General features: G+C 41.6%; 1 protein-coding gene across 1 annotated transcript in view; it reads right to left on the bottom strand.

Moving 5' to 3' along the window:
• nphp4 (nephrocystin 4) overlaps positions 1 to 16,651 on the bottom strand; it is a 162,883-nt gene that overhangs the window by 141,578 nt on the left and 4,654 nt on the right. The gene's annotated exons all lie outside the window — the stretch shown is intronic.

The following is a 16,651-nucleotide window of genomic DNA, read 5'->3' as shown; positions in this document are numbered from 1 at the left end:
TTTCTCCCAGCCCACTGTGCCATGGCCTGTTCATCTTTAGACCCAGCTATCAGCCACAACAGAGCCATATATTCAAATTCAAAACCTCAGAGGCATTCCCATTTCGGCAACATCAGTCTTTTATCTCCGGGCACGGTGAGTTTAAATTACTACTTTTCCAAATACAAACACTGCTGAATACAAATGGAAAACCTGGGAGGCAAAGATAGTCGTCTAGCCATGGTTTGATTTAGCTATTTGTCTGCTCGCTTGTTTTCATATGTCCGTTGGACTTTGCCTCACTGACAAGGACGTCGGGGTTCACAAAAACATCGTGGCTCACAAACTTGTGTGTGTGTTAGGATGCAAGTGTCCTGCTGGTGATTCAGCATCAACGCCTTTCTGTTCATGGCTCTGTCGACATGGGATGAGTAACAGTGTCTGGGAACCGAGGCTCTGAATTTCTGGGGGAAAATTTTCATCACTGAGCTTTCAATGGAAACTTTTGATGAAATTTATCCGTCCTAATCCGACATGTGGCTCATTTCTCAATGAAGGTAATGCACAGTTTTTCAGGTACTGAGCATTTACTCTGTGTTTGCTGAGCTGGAGTTCACACAGATAGTCTTGCAGCACCAAACACTGGCTGAGCTGATAAAGTAAAAATATCCTGCATGTCATTCAGTATTCATGGGCTGAAAACTTTACTCTCAATTGGTTTATTTATTTATTTCCCTCCAACCTTAACTCCCAAATCAAAGCCTCATCTTTGAATGAACTTCTCTTGAACCTATCCCAAGCTGTATAAACGAGCTTAGGAGTGTTGGTGGTGGTGGTGGTGGTGGTGGGGGGTGGGGTCTATATTTTCTGTCATGTTCACCCAAATTTCATCCCCCTGTAATAATGTAGAATTTGCATTGTGGTCAAAGACGTAGTCCCTCGTCTCGGAGCAATCAAAACATGGACATTGTTCATGATAGATTTCCAATTCAAAGGAAGAATTCCTTTTTCATCTGCCTCGCTGCTTTGATACACCTCCAAATTGATTCAGGTCCAATCTCCTGCAAAAAAATTAAATAAATAAATAAATAACACAGTCCCCGTGGACCAAATATCTCCCTTGCTCAATTTGCAATAATTCAGATTTACAGAAGGATGTAGTCGATGCTGAAGAGAACAGCCACGACTGCTTTTGAATATTTTGAGACAGACAAGCTGAAATGTGGATAAAATACTGTCAAGTGTTCTGAATAAATATTTTTTTTACTTGCACTCGTCACTGATAAAGACCTGATTTTTACAATTTTTCCACGCTTTTTTCATATCTTTCTCCGTCCTGATTTCCTGTGTTGTTTAGATCCTGTTCCAGAGCATGATGGTGCTTCACATGTATTGACAAAGTTGGGTGTCATAGTCAACTAACTGCACCAAACATCTTCAGGCTGCACTCAGTACTTAGTAAAACTGCTTAGTCCTTTTATGCACCCTGGGCATGGAATGAGCTTTACCTTAGCAGCACTTCCCTCTTTGAATACTTAAAGATCTTTTACCAACTGCCCTAAAGGAAACATGTTGCTGTTTTACATAATCCTTCACTTATATCCTCTCTTCTTTTACCGTTTCCCTTATCTTGCTTTTATGTATTGTATGTGTTTCAATGTGAAGTTGTTGTTTTTTTATGTGAAACTACTTGTCCTGCAAAGACTCCCTGGACCTTCCTGACAAAATGAATGATAAATAAATAAAATAAATAACTGGAATTACCGTCGCGCAGTTCTATCCTTCTTGTATGTGTAGTCACTTTATTATATTATCAATTCTAAAGATGTAATATAATAAATATATCAAATAAGTAGCTGTAAAAACCAATGCACATGCTTTGCCTTTTTCCAGAGAAAATCAAGTAAATATGTCCTATAGGCTAAAACAATCTGTGACTCACACAACCCCAAGTACAAGGCAGTGTTGCAGATTCTTTAAAGATCAACTGGTGATGCACATTTGTAAAAGAGTTCTTGATCCTCAATGCATTCTCTCTGATTGAATAAAAACACTGAATGAACCCTGATGACAGCGTCATACACAGGAGTTGTGGGGGAATCCTCTGCAGCAGCACCTACTGTGTCAGATTCGGTTACATTCAGTTTTTAGTTATATTTCATTTTGAAAATGTGAATCAAAACACAAGGAAGAAATAGAGTTGGATAAACCCATGTCTTTTAATATCACACCGTGTCCTCAGTTTCCTCGTCTTCAACGCGTATTGTTGTGGGGGGTAGTGGTAATACTGCAAATAAGGAACAAATGCACTGAAGTGTTTTGTACTAGTAGGAAACGAGGCACAGACATCAGTCGAGTTTTGGATATTTTTACATAACTAACTTTTTATATGCAAATGTCTGAGTTAATCAAGAAATTATGATTTGCATTTGCATTTAAATTCGCCTGAGTTTGTCTGAGCAAAGCTTCAGACTTGTACCATTTCAACAGCAACACAACTTAACGTTAAGGCGATGTCATGAGAGCTCGCTCCTTCCCGAACGTCACCGGAGCAGCAGGAGACATCATTGAGAAAACAGCCTCATTGGAAGCATATGTCGGACTTAATGAGAGGTTATACTCCACAGCAACTGTCAACAAAGCAGTAATTGATTCTCCCCTCCACAGTTTGAGTAAAGAGGGACGAGCAGCGACGGGGCGACATTAAAACATCATCAGTAGCTTCACGTCACGATCACCATCAACAACCAGCCTGTCTGCAGCTTCTGGGGATTCTGCTAAGACCCCTGTGAGGGTAACAGAGAAGCAAATGAAAGAAAACAGGCAGAGGCCTGGGCGTTATTTGAGACTCTGAGTTACACATAAAGAAGATGACCAAAACGGCTTTTCATCACTTGAGAAATATTGCCAAAGTACAACCGTTTTTATCCCATAAAGATGCTGAAAAACGTATTCATGCTTTTCTTTCAAATAGCTTCAAATGGTCTTTTTATTGGTCTTCCAAAGCAGTCAATTCAGTTCATTCAGAACTGTGCTGCTGGACTTTTAACCAAAACAAGGAAGAGAGATCATATTACCCCGGTTTTAGCTTCACTTCACTGACTCCCAGTATCTTTTAGACTAGATTGTAAGGTCCTTTTTATATGTTTTTAAAGCTCTTAATGGTTTGTGATAGGCCAACATCGCAGATTCTCTGTCATTCTATAATCCTTCATGAGCTCTCAGATCCTTTACTGCCAGGCTTTTAAATACACACAGTTTTACACACAAGAAAACTGGCAGTGCAGCTTTTTTTTTTTAACTCTGCTCCAAAACTATGGAAAACTTTTTGTTTGTTTTTATTTTCTTTTACATATTTCATCATCTACTGTCTCTCTATTGTCTATTTTCATTGTCCTTCTTCAATGAAAATATTGTACAATTTGGTTTTTTATGGTAAAGCTGTTTGAGCTGCATCTCTACATCTTCTCTCACGGAGTATTAAGGCCACATTGAGGTAAAAAGAAATCCTAAATTTCGAGAAAAAAGTCATAATATTGCAGGAATAAAGTTGTAATTTTACAAACGTTAAAATAAATGAGGAACGTGGAGCATCATGTGAAGTTCTATTTTAGCAGAGGTTTCACAAATAAGGAGATACTTCATCTTTTGGCTCATCATCATCATCATCATCATCATCATCATCATCATCATCATCATCATCATCATCATCATCAGAACATTGAAAAGATTGTGAAGAAACTGAGTCTATTCAAATGTTGGACAGACAAACAGCAGCTGACACTGTCCTTTCACCTGTTTGATTGGTTGTTAGTAAAACTCCTAAAAATTATCTTTTTTTTTCTCTCAAAATTTTACATTTTTAAATCTTGCAATTTTGCGACTTTATTCTTGTAATGTTAAGACTTCTTTTCTTCAAATATTATGATTTTAGTCTCAAAATTTCTTTTTTTTTTCCTGATTGTGGCTCTAATGCTCCGTCGTACTAAACTGTGCCACATTTTGTGACAAGATGATTATTGAACAAAAACTGTACTCCAGTTTCAACAAAAGATTGTGCAATGAATTCATGGCGGTTGGTGTTAAACATGCAATTATTATTCTCATAGTGTGTAAAAGCCGAAGCTAATTCTTCCTGCCCCCTCGAGGTGGACATTCAAATGCTCGACTTGTGGGCAACTGGGCAAGCACTGACGGAGGAATCACAGGCATTGCACCAAACAAAGAGGCTGCAAATGAGCATTGGTTTTGCATAGAGAGGTCCAGAGCACCAGGAGTGTAATTGACAGGGCCCTGTTGTTCGGCCCCTGGAGGTTTCCCAACAGAAAAGAAAACAGGGCATTTCCATTTAGCCGACGATCTGGCTGGGAGGCTGGAAGCACTATAGTCGGCTACCTGGGACTTAGATAATAGACCTGCTCCCCATGTCTGCATGCCTGTCTTAGTTATTCACATTGTACATGTAGCTAAGATGAGTAAACGCACATGAATACACCATCAGACTTTAATGCATTATATAAGTGCACCTATACTGTAACTTTGAGCTGCTACTGTGTAACTGCTGTTTGTTGCCTGAGCTTGTGAAGTCATATGAAGCTAAGCGATGCACTCGGGAAGATTCTTGGCTGTAATGCTCTGAAACTAGTTTTGGCAGCAGAGCCAACGCCTTAAGGTAGAGGAGAGAGAGAGAGAGAGGGAGAGGGAGGGAGGGAGGGAGAGGGAGAGAGAGAGAGAGAGAGAGAGAGAGAGAGAGAGAGAGAGAGAGGGGAAGAGGAAGAGAGAGATACAGTAAGTCATTTGACAGGCACAGAACCAGGGGGTATCAGCATCACAGATCCTCTCGCTGTGATATCCTATGACTGTCACCAGCACAGGAGAGATGAGAGATGATAGAGAGGCAGAGAAAATGACAGTATGCATGTGTGTGACAGTTGAATCAAATGGACTTTCAACGAGAGGTCATCATAGGCTCAAATAAATATCTGGACCCGAAGTGAAACTGACCCAAAAAGAGACCTGATCCAAAAAGACCCCAGGACAGTCAGATGCAGTCTGAATGAGACTGGCAGAATAGTCTAAATATAATTTGGACCAAGTCCAGCCTCAGTCCTTACTTGACCTCAGGTGATAAGTGTCAATGGGATCAACACGGCAACAGTCAACAAACCAAAGTAACAGCTCTTAAATCCTAGATTTCTTTGAACAGTATAAATGCCAGGAACACACTGCCTGCGTTGTGTGTGCGTTGCGTGTGCGTTGTGTGCGTGGCGGCTGCCGTCACTGACCTGCTACGGAGAAGCACACATGTGTTCACACCAGCTGCGTCTCTGCTGCGTTACTGCAGATCTACCTCTCTACATAGAGTTTACACGTTGCTGGAATGTTGGATTTCTCGTCAATATAAATTCATTTCTGATTTACTTTTGACAGAAAACGCCACTAAAACGTCACTGTCTCCACATGCAGCTGCTAAAATGGTTAAGAAAATATATTCATATTATTTCATGTCTGTATCATATTCAGATACAGACTAGACATAAAAACAATAGTGGAGGTGTCAGTTCTCTGTGATGTTGCTGGTAATGACGTTTGTTTTTTTCCTGTATATCTTTGCAGCAAGACGTGTCACATGTGAAAACACTGCAAGAGGCAAATTTTCTAGATGATGCGACGCAGCCGTGTGGCGTGAGCCGCACAAGTCACATAGTTAGTGTGTCCGCTCTGACCCGTTAACATGGGCGCCCAAATGAAAACCAAGACGTTCCACAGCCACCACGCACATGCCACACAGCCGGTGTGTTCCTGGCCGAATAACTGCTCTTAGCAACTGTTAACCGCTTCTGTTTCAACTCAGATTTACATCAACAGGACACATGTATGTCAGCCACCAAAATGACTAATGACAAAATGGCCATTTGTCTGATTAATCAAGTTACTGTGGTCCCTGGTTGGGTCTTAGTTACTAGGGATCGATTGGACTTGTGAAGAAATACACTTTGGCTTCCTCATCTATTGTTTAAATACCTCCACAGTCAGAATGTCATGATCGATTATTCATACCATTTTATTGTATCTAAGGCACAAAGTGTCTCATTCACTATTATGTCTGCAGAACCTGCCAACACTTTTATTTTTTAATGAGTAGCTGATAAATTTGGATTCTTGTAGAAATGATCGGGGCGTCCTTCAACTTACCATAACACGCACCTGAACCTCTACATACTATAACACACACCTGAGCCTCTGTATACTGTACAAGTGAGTCCATTCAGCTGGATCAAAGATGTAACAGTGGAGGAGGCAGCCACTGAAACTCGAGCATGACAGCTGAAAAAAAAAAAAAAAAAAAAGGAAGCAGTGTAATGGAGCTGATTGAGAAGTTGAAGGCAGTAAAAGGTGTTCTTTCCCATCACCTGTGTGACTGGTGAAGGAATGAGGCCTGGGCAGCATTAAAAGAGGCAGTGCATGCTGTGTCCCCCGAGGTGTGCAATGTGGCTGGAGTTAAAAGAAAAGAAAAGTGGTTTAATATCAAAGTTTATGTCGTAAGGACAAAACAGAGAGGAAAAAAGAGGGAGAGAACAGGTGGAGGACAGGGAAGAGCTGATCTATCAGCCAAAGATGAGAGGACAGCAGCAATTACTGGAGAAACAGCCCAATTATGTGGAATCCCTCCAAGGAATGAGGGTGACAGTGATGCGATTTCTATCCGGCAAGGACTTTCACAGAGCAGTAATTGTCATTTTACAGAAACCTCCATCTGAGGCCATTTTAGACTACAGACATTTTTAAACATCTAGTGAAACTACTCAGAAATGACCAACCTGTAATTTTCATTGTAGATGAGGACGCCTGGCCTGCATGTAAACAACTGAAACTCAACCCCTTCCTGGTACCAACCGAAGTGTCTCCACAGCACCAAGGACTGAGAAAGGCTTACTTCAAATTAAACCAAATTGTCAGATAATACCTCAACTGGGTATTAGTACTGGGTGTTATTGTAAACCTCGAGAAAACATCATGGTAACCAATGGAGAAAGTTTGTAGATGGAAGAGTCAAACATAAAAATCACATACAGTTGTCTCTGCTGATTACATTCAGTGACCGCTTGGTCATATCAATCACATCAGCCCTTTGTAATTAAGCAGCAATTAAAAATGCTCACTGTTAAAAAAGGTGTGAAAGAAAGAGGTTGTCTTAATATAATTCTTGATAAATTTCAAAATCCGTCCAAAATTTAATCTGCTAACATAGAAAAGTAAAATATATTTATTCAGCAAGAAAGTGCATGAAACTTTTTCACTCACATTGTATTTCTCTTCTTTTTATATTTGCCCTCTGTAATACAAAAATAAATAAAAATAAAATAAAAATAAATACTCCACTACACACTTGTGCATGAACATTTTTAGCTCTGACTGAATGAAGTTAAGTCTATTTGCTTGTATGCAACACCAGCAATTAAAAGCACTCACTGTTAGAAAGGTGTGAAAGAACGGGGTTATTGTCATACAATTCTTAATAGATTTTAAAATCCTGCCAAAATTGAGTCTGTTAACATAGAAAAAGTGAAATATATTTGTTGGACAAGAGAGTGCATCAAACTTTTTCTAGAGTTTTTTTTTTTATTTGCCCTTTCTAATGCAAAAATAAACACTCCAAAAATCATTTTATTTCACCTATAAATCATATTCTACAGACGTAATGTTTGTTTGGTATAACATCAACAAAAAAAATGTGCATCCCTAATTTTCAGCGCTGACTCTGACTGAATTACGGACGTAGAGCCAGAGTAGCAAGATCGACTAGTCATTAGTCGATCTTGCTACTCTGGCTCTACGTCCTATATCTTGCAGCTCTAGATCTATGACTAGTATCGTGGCTGACCCTCTTGCTACATGCAGCAGCATCAATGACACATCAGTGCCGCACACTACCAGTCGTGTCAATGTCAAACTAATCAGCAGTATTTAAAACAAATCAAGGTCAAGCAGGAAATCATTTGTCCTTTGAGTTTTTGATCAGTGGAAATACTGTGGGGCAAAACAAACATCAGGAAAAAGTGAACCACCACTCACTGCAATTGTTTGATTGGTGACGGAGATTGGACTGTCGGGTATATATAAATCCAAATGCTACTTGTCTGAAAACAACTGTCGTCACCTGAAAGAAACAAGCTCAAACTCTTTATCTCTAAATACAAAATACGGACATTGACAAAGATGGATCCAAATTGACTTGGAGATAACAGATGAAAACTGACTGAGGTGCTGAGAGCAGAGGGGTTGGTGACTACTGAGTTGTATGTGTCCTGACCGGTTCGGTTCTGTGCCTCTGGGTCACAGCCGAGGCCGGTCTGACGCAGATGAGAAATTAGAAAGATGAAAGAACGACGCAGTAACTCTGACATTTTCCTTCAATGACAGGTCAAATCTACTGTCAGCATCAGCACCGACTCCACCTTCCATAATACATGTGTGCACCTAATGGCAACCTCCTGATCAGCGTAACCTTTTCCCCAGAGTCCCCATCCCATGTTTTCAGCTTCAGTGCCTCTGGTATTTTCTGCCTGGTCCCCGACTCCGACAACAAAAACCAAGAAAGATTCTGCATTCTACAACATCCCCCCAGCTTTTCCAGCGACAGATCTCCGCACTCGCTGGGTAAAGTCTTAAGTTTGTCACCCAGGTTCTGGTCTCCTGACATTTTGTAAATCCTGTCTGAAATGCCTCACAGACAAACTGCGGGCGCTGACTGTGAATGGTAGAGATGCATCACAATACGGGAGGAATGCAGGAAATATACGATGAAAGGACTGGAAGAACACTGCCAGACTTCAGATTCAAAAAGGTAAAGTTGGAATTGACACGTCAAAGACTGGAACAACAAAGTACAAAACAGACAGAAATTTTTCTATCTTTTTTTCTCCACCCTTTGTCAGTGTCTCTCTACCCAACACAGGCAGTGCAGACCCCAGGGAGAGCTGATAGCAGAATTACAGGGACAGTCTCACTGTGTGTGTGTGTGTGTGTGTGTGTGTGTGTGTGTGTGTGTGAGTGTGTGTGTGTGTGTGTGTGTGTGTGTGTGTGGGGAAAAGAGGGTGTGATGGAAAGAGGAATGAGATATGGAGGAATGGAGGAAGAAGAGTCAAGTAAGAACTGAGTCAATACACAACGCACACTGCAGAAATAAGTCACACACACACATACACACACACACACACACACACACACATCTAACAGCTCCTCAAGCTCTCATCTCCCCCTACTGTCACCTCGGCAGTAGCTCTTGTGGCCCTTGAATTCCCTCAAACTCACACACACACACATACACACACACACACACACACACACACACACACACACACACCTACAGAACATAGCTGTGTATTACGAGGTGTACCACTCCAGTGTGTAAAGCTGTTAAGCAGCAGCTGCTCCACTAGATGTTTGGTCCCCTTGGAGCTAAAATATTGATCAGTTCTCAGGCAAGTCTGCACCGGTACCCCCCTCCCCTCCCCGTCCCTACCATCCCCATGTATAATTGAAGTGTATCTCTTAGTGTGGCATGCCAGCTGGGAGAAGGCATTAGGCACCAAGGTAAGCTGAAGGCCTGTCTGTGCTGCCATAGCGGCTCCTTTGTCCATCAATCATGAGGCTTTTCACACAGGAAGGTTTCATGGACCCGCTACATTTACTGTAGGAAGTGTCGTGCCTTGTAAAAAGAAAATAGAGAATGTAAGACAGAACATAACAAGACTCAATATAAGGACATGTTTTACTGCTGGCCATTTATCTGAGGACGCAGCAGCTCCAGGGAGAGGATGCAGGACTCCTCTGGGCCAGAGAGTTTTAATGCACAGCATGATTTAATATGTTAAAGGATAGGTTGGTGCTTTATTATTTCCAAACTATCTTATTAGGCCATTTGTGAATACTTTGACTTCCTTACACCGTCTGTGACACTGAGCTACAAGCCCATTTATAAATCATTAAAAACAGATAGAAATGTGCTTTTTATTAAGGCTGCGTCCTAAAAGAGCTTTTAGCAAACACTGAACAAACAGAAGGAATACATGGATAAATCTGGTAGAGTATTCACAGCAGGAGAAAGCAGGTGTATGTGGGACTGAAATACAGCAGCCATGTTCAAGGTAATGAAGGAACATGTGATGCAGTGCAACAGTGTTTAAAGACCTTCTGATGAAAATCAAGTGTTTCACCTCGTTAACGTCCATATGATGTTTTCATATAATACAGACATACGATGATGAAATAATCAGCACCATGACTCAGTGTTTCCACCTTGAACTGCAGTGAACCAATGACAGACTCATAAACACAGATTCAGAGTTTCATACGTCACAAACCTAAGGAACCAATCCTGTCAACCTGTGGGGACGGGGGGCGGGGCTAAATACACCTGAAACCTTGTCAGTACAGAGAGAGAGAGTTAGCATCAGCACAACCACTAACACTGTGACAGCCACTGCCAGTTGCAAACTAACAAACAACATAAACACATAAAAGATGCTAACTGCGCTAACGGTTCTGACCCGTCTGCTAGCCTCTGGTTCTGGACTCATCTGAGTCTGGGTCTGACTGAGGCTCAAACATGTGGCTGAGTCTCTCTGATGTTTCCTCCTGTAAGCATCTTGATACTCTCTGCTCTTTCACCTGTCCACCTGGAGCCAGCAGGTGGTGGGCAGGGCTCAAGGCCTGATCCAGATTTCTCAACCAGGAAGTAAAAGGAGATGAGCTTCAGACACAGTTTTTTATGTGAGAAAACATGTTTAACTAAATATGAATCACAGCAGAGGATTTTGTCTGGAGTAATATTAATAGTTCTTGGACAACAATGGCGGTCCGTGGTAAGAAGCTATACACTGACACAATACTTGTTTGTAGAACATTCATTGTGAATAGTCAGAAAAAAGTAGATTATTATATTTCCTGCTGTATCCAGTCCAACACTGATAACAAAACTAGTTTTCCCATTTCCATTTACCACAGTTGTGGTTATGTTTAAAATTTCCTGTAAACATGCACTGAAAAATAAGAAATGAATGACAAATAGCATAAATACACTGGACAGATTCACAAGCAAAACACAAATGAAATGTCCTGAGGAAATGCTGAAAGAAGCTGCATGTTGAATAGAGTGGAAGCTTCCAAACACTGACTATCTCTATCTACACAACCAATCGTACGAGTATGAAAAACACAATAACACCAAACCAAATGCAGCTGTGTATGATACACAGTGTGAGCCCCGTCACAAACCTGACAGCCGCGGAGCAGAAATGTGCATCCTGATTCATATTAACATCACCTGCTGTTTCACACATTGCTCATGAGCGATTGCTTTAATTTTGATAGTTTACACACAGACATAATTACAGGCTTGCAGCAAACATTTCCAAAACCTGGTATGACGCCTAAAATATTTCACTGAGCACACACACAAACCGGCAATGCAGACTGCTTTCAATAATCTCTGTGGTGTCCTGCATGTGTACGTGTTTATGCCGTGCCACTAACATGACAGTCTAATACCTATGAACAGGCCTGATCCGATGTTTTATCAAATCTCCCCAGGTTAGGCATCGACAGCAACAGGCTGAAGAGCCCACGGGCTACAAAGTGTAAAGTCACACGTGTGAAATAAAAGGTGATAATTGCACCATTAGAGCAAACACCGCCCACACAGTTACACATTCATTTAGTTAGTCCTATTAAAAGGTTTGTTTAATTAAATAATAATGTCCTGCCATATTCTTTAAAACAGCCTGTTTAAAGTAGTGTGTCACATTGTTTTCTACATCATTTTGATTCAGTAATTTTTTAGCCGTGTTAGCAGTGTAGCTCCTGGGGTGGCGGTGAATCAGTCTGGGGGTCTGGTGGGTCGGTCCACCACTGTGGTCCAGTCTGAAATATACGTCCCCTAACTTTTTCTTCAGTGCCACTATGAGGTTCACATATGCAGTTTTAAGTGAAATATCTTGACAACTACAGGATGGACAGCCATGAAATTTGGTACAGACACTCATATCCCCCTCAGGGTGAACTGTCATCACTTTGGTGATCCCCTCATTTATCATCTGGCAATACCGTCAGGTGACAGTTTCAATTTGTCCAATACTTTGGTTTTTGGCCAAATACCTACAAAGGTAATGACATTCCCATCAGCTGTACCGCCAGTTTAGTGGCTAGCAAATATTGGCATGCTAACACAATGCAATGAGATCGTGAACATGACAAAAAAGATACCTGCTAAACTTTAGCATGTTAGCATTGTCATTCTGAGCATGTTCATGATGGCTTTAGACTCTGAAGGCTTTACATTTGTGCATGGCGCAAAACACAGTGGTGCACCAGTGGACTGGTCTTTTCCTGCCTCATAGTGAGGTCGCATGTGCACCCGTCCACAGAAATACCAAACTGGGACGCCGCGGTGGTTCACCTGATAGAGTGCATAACACGAAGGCTCAGTCCATACTGCAGCGGCCCGGGTTTGATTCTGGCTCGAGCCCCTTTGCTGCATGTCATCCCCTCCCTCTCACTGCAGCAACTGTCACATCTATACTCTGTGGCTTCACCGTATCTTTCACAGCTTGGATTGTTTGTCAAATTACGGTTTCCGAGGTCAAGAGCAGCCATCTCCACACCCTCACAGCTGTTTTCAGTGACCTGACTAATCGCACCTCTGCTCAGGTTGACGCTGGGCAGAGATTTGCTTGAAAGGATGTGATGTTACTCATCTGCACGACCAATAAGATGTACAATTAAACAATTAAAAGTGTGAGTCGACCTGCAACTGTAAGCTATTGCCTACATGTAGTCATCTGCTAATGACACGTTGCGTGGTTCTGTTTACATTCTGTGGACTGTTTTCAGAGCGAACTGTGTGGGCTAAGAAAAAAAAAGCAAACGCTAAGCATGCATAATAGTTGTTACACAAAGAGTAGCTGTTAATTACTGTGAGTACATGTCCCTCTTTTATTTACAGAATTATGGACAAGGATTATTAAAGGACTATAGTATATAAACAGTAGTACAGATACCAATAACTGAAAAATCCTAACAATATCTGTCCTTAGTTGACAGTGAGGAGGCAGCGCTAACAGCCTCTAGGTGTGGGATTGTCTGTTAGTATAATCTTCCAATTTATTTTGACATGGTGCTTTAAGGTCAGTTTCAACCCAACGGTGTCATATTGTAATTTTTAGATTAAGTTGTTTATGTTTTCTTTTTTTTTTTTTCACAAATAGAAAAGTTTTGTTTCGTTTTTTTTCCGGAATTTTGCTGAGGCGTCTTTTTGTTCGTATATCCACAGATTTTCAATACGAAGCAGATACCTGTTTATAAATGCATCAATCAGGTTCAAAGGTTTATGAAAAAACTACTTGACATACAGCCGCCAATAGAGCGACTCTGACAGTTACCATTCAAGATCAACATCAAGCTCGGGTGTCAATAATCAGAGAAGCAGTAGCATCAACTAAAAACCAGCTGAACTGAAGGTTACAGGTTTAATCAGTTTGCTCTTTACATCGCAAATGTTTGCAACGGGGGGGGGAACAAAATGTATTTTCTAATTGCTTATTCTTTCCTCGTGGAGTGAAATAAAGAGTTGACATGAGAGATAGGTAATTTCACCTTTTCCCTAAACACTGGAGAAAAGGGCAGAGCTTCCTCCTATGTGACAGCTGAATGGACACGCTTGAATGGATGTGAATCGTGTGCAATCATACGTGGTAGACTGCAAAACACTGTGTATGGCACACAGCAACACAACACAACAAATATACCAGACTCCAAAAAGAGAAGTTTTTCTTCAGCTGAGCCAGCCTTTCTCGAGTACGTGTCTCCTTTAGAGAGTGAGCCGAAAAAAAAATGGGATGGGGGGTGGAGGCTTTCACAGGAGCTTCATTACGGCATTGACAGCTTAAATTTGGCAACCTATTCTGCACTTTAAGGAGAGATTGTGCTTTACAGGACGAATGCAATTCATTACTCTGAGCCCAAGTTTGAACCGTGTGGGATTCTTCACTTTGAAACCAGCGTTTCTTCAGAGAACAACTGTTCAAGAAACAAAAGCAGAGGAATTACACGACTGATGTTCAAATGTTTTCCCATCGGTGAAGCACCGTCTTCTTCTGCTTTTCACTCTGTTTTTGTGATATTTTATAGGGGTGTGTGTGTGTGTGTGTGTGTGTGTGTGTGTGTGTGTGTGTTTGTGTGTGTGTGTGTGTGTGTGCGTGGTGAGAGGTACTGTTTTCTATCATAGTGTGGGGACCTTAGACATTATAGGTCCTTTAATTCGGGGTTAGGGTTTAAAGGTTAAAGGTGAGTTGTTGACATGTGATTAAAGGTCAGGAGAAGGAGAGGAAAAATAAACTATTCAGGTGTGTTTGTTGCTTCCACTTTGTTCTACCTACGTCACTCCAGTCAGCATTCGGAGACCTACAAAAACAGAGGTTGCACGGACAGGAACAAAACTTGGCCTTTTCTCCGAAGCCCAGCTGTCGGCCCGATAATGTTGCACATATGAGACGAAACCACTGGCTCCCTGTGAAGGCAGCGAGTTCAAATGGAGTGATCATAGTGAGAGACAATGCAGAGAGATGCACATTTCCCTCTTGATTCCTCCAGTCTCTCAACCAACACCCCCACCCCCCACCCTCTCCTCCTCTTCCTCCCTCCTCCATCCGCAGCACAACATTGCCCTCTGCTGCCCACAGCTTTCACTACATGAGGCTGAGTGCAGCAAAGAGGGGTTTACACTGTAGGAAATATCTTACCAACTGTCAAACAATCTGAGTCATGATGTGAGGAAAACTGGCGACTGGTGAGAAAGTGCAGTGTGTAGTCTGGGTGGTTTCAGACATAAAGAGCTTTGTACCAGGATATGAAAACATTTGCATTAGTCAACAGGCAAATAGAGGTATACACTAAAGCCTATGGCGTGACAAGATGGCCTTGTTTTACCACAGTATGAGAAACCAATCAAAGGGAATGTACAATATAAATTTGTGTTTGTGCATCCAAGCAAACAGGCAACTAAAGGCCGAAATTTTCAGTGTGAATTAGTCACTGTTGGTCTTATACTTTCTACTTCCTGTATTTCACACATAAAAGCAGCTTTTCAGAAAATTTGAAAACCACTGGAGCATTTGACAAACACATCAAACTGCCCTCAAAAGTGTGCAAAATAAAAGCTTAGAAAAAGTCAGGCTTGACAACTCATAAACAACTCCTGAAGTGTCAGACACACAGACACACACACACACACATACAAACACACACACACACACACACACACACAAAAAAACATAACAACAGATGTCGTCGTCATTGTCAAGACATCTTGCCTCTCTCTGCCAGGAGAGGAAGGAAACGCTGAGACTAAACAAGAAAACAGATTTAGTAAGAGCTCTCTCCTTCTCTCTTTAATCACTGCTCATCTTTGCTTTTCACCAGATATTAAAACCAATCCATCATGGCTGAGTGAGGGTGGGGCGGTGGGGGCCTTGCAATTTTCCCTGCACTCCTGTATCTGAGGAGAGGATACCCCCTCTGACATTATTTGGATATCAAACAGCAATTTGCCACTCATAAACAGCAGCATAAATGCGAGTGCATCGGGCCAAATCCAATAAAAAAGCTGGTGCAGCTCTTGCGGCACGACACAGAGAGGGCCAGGCCCACTTTATCATCCTGATAGGATATGATGTGGTTTATATTATTACCCTGGACGGATAATGGGATTTGGATGCTTATTGGGATACCAAGTGGGTTTGAATACAGGCTATAACTATAATGGTGGATCAAAGTGAGGCCGTACACTGCGCGAGATTGTTCGATCAAAAGAACATCAAGCGGAGGAAAGGGGAGAAAACAGATGGTGACAGAACTGGAAATCAGAATGTGCCATAGCTGTGACTCATTGGTGTCGCTGTAAAAAAATAAAAAAATAAAAAAATAAATAAAAGACTTACGCAACACTCTGCATTTAACAGCCAGCTACAGCTTGCGGTATTCTTTCCATTAAAAAAGGACTTTCTCAAAAAAACAGCTCACACTGTAAGCAGCTCAGCCATCTTCCACACTGGAGGCTGCAGGACTCTGACACCATCATAAACCGGTGGGTGAGCGGCCTCCAACCGGGACGTACAGACACCGTCAGACGTTTGATTTAGAGAGAACACAGACATCCAGCTGCTCCCCACATATCTGTTCAAAACTAACAGAACGATTCAGAGGGGATGGTAAACATGTCGCTGGGTGACGAATTTTCAAGCGATAAGACTACTTTGGGGTACGTTTTGTAGTTCGCAACTGATGACCCGTTTATAAGTAAACTCCTCTGGCAGACACTGCACAGAGAGCACATCTGTCAACTGCAGGATCGATGTTAAAGCCGTGTGATAGCAGGAATGCCTCCTGAAGTGTTGATGCCAAAACGCTGCCGCCAGTGGAGCTGCCTTTCTGTTTGTTTCCTTTTGATCCTGACCTCTGGCTTTTGATTATCATAGAAGGAGGTAAGATAAGAGAGGCTGAATGAAAGATGGCTGCCAAATGAAGTGAATTTATGCATATGAACAAAAGGGCAGTAAAAGCCCTTGTTTGTTCTCTGATTTTTCCTCCTTTCTAGGAAAAACATCCACGTCTA

This window comes from Seriola dumerili, unplaced genomic scaffold, assembly GCF_002260705.1.
Source record: "Seriola dumerili isolate Sdu_G_001 unplaced genomic scaffold, Sdu_1.0 BDQW01000800.1, whole genome shotgun sequence".
In the NCBI taxonomy this organism is placed as follows: domain Eukaryota; kingdom Metazoa; phylum Chordata; class Actinopteri; order Carangiformes; family Carangidae; genus Seriola; species Seriola dumerili.
The sequence above is the reverse complement of the archived record's forward strand: the minus strand, read 5'-3'. Positions and strand labels throughout refer to the sequence as shown.